This window comes from Penaeus chinensis, chromosome 18, assembly GCF_019202785.1.
Source record: "Penaeus chinensis breed Huanghai No. 1 chromosome 18, ASM1920278v2, whole genome shotgun sequence".
Lineage (NCBI taxonomy): Eukaryota > Metazoa > Arthropoda > Malacostraca > Decapoda > Penaeidae > Penaeus > Penaeus chinensis.
The window spans coordinates 27,499,415-27,504,414 of record NC_061836.1 but is presented as its reverse complement, the minus strand read 5'-3'; the positions used below and the strand labels follow the sequence as shown (position 1 = coordinate 27,504,414).

Below are 5,000 nucleotides of genomic sequence, written 5' to 3'. Positions count from 1 at the left end.
CAGGAATACGGAATTAGTATAAAAAGAGATGGCACAATAACAAACACCAAGTTAAACTTTTAGAACTTTTTAGATTATCTTTAGCACTTAATAAGGGCTCTCACACTCTTCAAAGGACTCAACCCTCTTTAAATACTTCATATAGGATATACCACTGTATAAAGAGCCAAATGCAGCAAAATTGGCAACTTATGGCATACACAACTTACATTTATACATAGAATTTTAAAAATACTACGGAATGACATTACTAAAACATACAGAGCGAGATATAGATGATGGGAAGGAGATGAGAAATTAAATAAATAGTTATGAACAGAGATTTTTAAATACGCATTTCTAAAAAAATACACTTAACTCATCCAAATATACACAAATAGGATCAGGAATAGTAATGGTGAATGTACCTTTGCTTACACGTTCGGAGCAAGACATTATGATATGAAAAAAAAACAATTCACAAAAATGGTTCACACTTCATACACAAGGGATAAACACCGAAACGTCACCAATTTCATTTTCAGATATATGTTTTCTAAACGCTATGTAATGACAAGATATATTTCCTGAGAAAATCTACGGGTAATGTCGAGAATTTCACTTACCGACGACTATTTTTTCTCATTATTTCATATACCCAATACGCAGACATTGAAGTCACGAAGAACATAAAAAAAGGAGGACCGTAAACAAAATCAGAAGAGATTTGATGAAAGCAATCTGAACTTTCCGATTTAGTCAAAGAAATGTGAGTAGTTTAACATTTCCAAACAGCAATAATAGAGCTGCGTTAACGGAAGATTATTCATTAACAAAAGCAAAACAAGAGTTCCGTCATAATGTTAGTATTAAGTATGCCCCGTACGATGAAATAAAGAGACATATTGTGTCGATTTCAATATGGGGTACGTATGAAATAGGTTCAGTCATCACAATGCACAAGTCTATGAGAGAAAGCTGGAATACCTATGTGCCCATAACCCTCATACTGTCGAAAATATCTGTAAAATTTAAACCTAACTCCAACCTGTTTTTACCTGATTCCATCACATAAATAATATTGTTGTCACCCACACTTTCTTTCTGTACACGCGATTGAGGGCTACTTCTCTATTGTTACCAATGGTTCTCACCTGGCACAAGAATGTCTACCACACAAAAGGACTGTAGAATAATCCCAGAAATGTTTCCTTTTTTTGTATTTTCAATGGCAACCGTTTTAGTCTCCATGTATTACCATCTGCAAAGAACTATCTCGAAAGTCTGTCTACGGAGACCAAGATAGAATGTTCAAGATGATGAAGCTTCTATCTTCCTTCTTAGAGCTGGAGAAAAGTACAATTCAGTCCCTTTCAGATGATAAAGTACACAGACCTTTTGTCACAGAATTATCGACCAATAACTTCATTCAGCTGCCTTTGCAGTTCTGAAAAGAATTATTAATACACGTCCCTCCATTTACAGCCTCACAGCCTCCTATTCCACGCATAGTATGAACCTGAGAGGAAATATGTGAATATTTTCCATCAATCTGATCTTTTAGCGTCTACTTTCCGGATATCTATTCCAGCTTTAGCGTTTCATTTTGCCATGCTTTGTTTGACACGTGAACTTACAAACAGTTTTCGTTTTCACATTCTATAATATGTAGTGATTTACAGAGCTTAGTCCAGATTGCAATGTCTTCTCCTATTAATGAAGGATTACATGGATTATCTTACAGAAAAGATACTGTTGTTGTTGTTTTTTAGATACCCAACAATGAAGTTATCCTGAGCAGTAAAAACGTTTCAAACAGTGAAACCTGAACGACATAACCAAATTCTTAAGGTAATCCTTAACCATTCCCAACCAATTTCCCAACCACACCATATTTCATTCAACTACCAGCAGCCCCAACCTCACACTTACTATCCTAAACTCTGCAATTTTCATCAGTATAAGGAGGACGAGACCCCTCAGTAAGCAAAGTCTGAAGAGTTAGGCGTTATTTATCAGCTGACTTTACTGATATTCTGTGCCAAAGGGAGAATTTTTTTCCTCATTGACTTTTATCGAGAAGATAATGGATTCGTATATGAAGTACATGATTTTATTTCTAATTTTATCATTGTTTCACTATCATGCAAACTATTGTATTGGAAGATACCGGACCTCTTGAATACTATTAAATGGTTATAGTAACAGTAGAATAAGAATGTTTTTATTACATATTTCACATATATATATAAAAGTATTACAGTGATATTTTTCCAAAAGCATTTAGATTTTTAGGCTTTTTCTATTCGGTATTTGATTTTAATATATCATTCATTTCTCTCCCCTCCCCCCTTTCACACATACTTACACACACGCTCTCTCTCTCTCTCTCTCTCTCTCTCTCTCTCTCTCTCTCTCTCTCTCTCTCTCTCTCTCTCTCTCTCTCTCTCTCTCTCTCTCTCTCCCCCCCTCTCTCTCTCTCTCTCTCTCTCTTCTCTCTCTCTCTCTCTCTCCCGCTCTCTCTCTCTCTCTCTCTCTCTCTCTCTCTCTCTCTCTCTCTCTCTCTCTCTCTCTCTCTCTCTCTCTCTCTCTCTCTCTCTCTCTCTCTCTCTCTCTCACATTGTTATTATTACTATTGCTTTAATTACTACTATTATTATTATCATATTTACTATTATTATTACTATTATTGTTGCTATAGTTATTATTAGTAGTAATAGTATTAGTATCATTATTAGTAATAGTATTGTTATCATTTTTATTATTATTATTATCATTATTATTATTATACCTATTATTAATATTACAATCATTATTATTATTGCTGTTATGATTATTATTATTACTATCATTATTATTATTGTTGTTATCATTATAATTATCATATATCATTATCATATTATTATTGCTATAATTACTATTATTATGTAATTATTGTTATTATTACAATTATTGTTATTATTATTATGATTATTATTATCATTATTATTATTATGATTATCATTATTATCATTAATATCATTATTGTTGTTATTATTTTTATTATCATTATTATTATCATTATCATTATTATAAATATTGTTATTATTACTATCATTATTATAATTATCATTGTTATTATTATTATCATTATTACTATTATATTCTTCATCATCATCATAGCTATTATTCTTTATCATAATCATCATTATCATTACTGTTATCATTACTAACATTATAATCATCAATGTTAACACTATAATCATTAATATTAATATCATTAGTAATATCAATGTTATCATTATCATATTATTATTACCATTATTACCATCATTATTAATATTTGCATATTTCATTATCATAATCATTTCGTTATTATCATTGGCATCATTGTTATTATATTCTATTATTATCAGTATTGTTATTATCATTATATTTATTATTGGCATTATCATTATCATTGCTTTTATTATCTCCATTATTATTCTTAACACCATTATTATGATTATCACTATTTTTATTATTATCAATCTCATTATGATTAGTATTACCATTAGAGCAATTATTCTTATTATTTTCATAATTATCAGAGTCACATTTATGAGTATGGTATCATCACCATCAGAGAGAGAGAGAGAGAGAGAGATAGAGAGAGAGAGAGAGAGAGAGAGAGAGAGAGAGAGAGAGAGAGAGAGAGAGAGAGAGAGAGAGAGAGAGAGAGAGAGAGAGAGAGAGAGGGAGAGAGAGAGAGGGGGGGGGAGGAGAGAGAGAGAGAGAGGGGGGGGGGAGGGAGAGAGAGAGAGAGAGAGAGAGAGAGAGAGAGAGAGAGAGAGGGGGGGGGGGAGGAGAGAGAGAGAGAGAGAGAGAGAGAGAGAGAGAGAGAGAGAGAGAGAGAGAGAGAGAGAGAGAGAGAGAGAGAGAGAGAGAGAGAGAGAGAGAGAGAGAGAGAGAGAGAGAGAGAGAGAGAGAGACAGAGAGAGACAGACACAGAGAGAGAGAATGATAATGATATCTAAATTATATCATAACAACTGTGAATGTTCTTTTATCTTCAACTTCTTTTTCTTCTCCTTAAAAACAAGGCTCCAGATCTACCATAGCCTTAAGTAAACCGATATGTAAAATAAATATTAGATTATTTCATCCACGTTGTCGGTGAAAATATACCGAGCGACCCTTAAAAGTCAATAACAACAGATACATACAAACGCGGCCGCCCAAGTGATGACGTCATGAGCCCTTCCTCGTTGGCGCCAAAAAAAATCTTCGTGGACTCTTAATTTCGCGCTCATGCTGAGTGCCTCGCCATAATATTATCTTTCGTGGGAGACGAGGGAAAGAGGGAGGATGAGGTTAAGGGGGATAGGAAGAGAGAAAGCAGGGCAGGATGAGGGAGAGAGATTGGTAAAAACAAGGAGAGTGAGAGAGAGGGAAAGATAGAGAGAGAAAGAAAGTGTGAGAGAGAGAGAGAGAGAGAGAGAGAGAGAGAGAGAGAGAGAGAGAGAGAGAGAGAGAGAGAGAGAGAGAGAGAGAGAGAGAGAGAGAGGGAGAGGGAGAGAGAGAGAGACAGACAGACAGACAGACAGACAGACAAGGAGAGAAAGAGAATGACAGACAAAAAGAGAGAAAGATGAGGATGTGAAGCAAGATAGATAAAGCGAGAGAGAGACAGAAACCGAGACCGAGACAGACAGACAGACAGAGAAAGAGAGAGTAAGAGAGAGATAAAGATAGAGAAAAAGAGAGAGAGAGACCACACAAAGAATATATGAAAAAATAAAAAGAAGGCCTGATGGACCTGGCCTTCCGCAAATTCCCATGTTTATAGGCCCGGCGGCGTCTGGGGGGGGGGGGGGGGGAGCGGGAGACAGAGAAGGGAGACGAGGGGGGGGAGGGGGAGGGGAGTGGGAGAGCAGAGAAGGGAGACAAAGGGAGGCGGGGAGATAGATGGGGAGGGAGGAGGGAGACGAGGGGAGGAGGGGGAGGGGAGTGGGAGAGCCGAGAGAGGGGACAAAGGGAGGCGGGGAGATAGATGGGGAGGG

The 5,000-nt window shown here is 36.1% G+C and overlaps 1 protein-coding gene across 1 annotated transcript in view; it reads right to left on the bottom strand.

Moving 5' to 3' along the window:
* LOC125034647 (serine/arginine repetitive matrix protein 2-like) overlaps positions 1-5,000 on the bottom strand; it is a 103,134-nt gene that overhangs the window by 46,534 nt on the left and 51,600 nt on the right. The gene's annotated exons all lie outside the window — the stretch shown is intronic.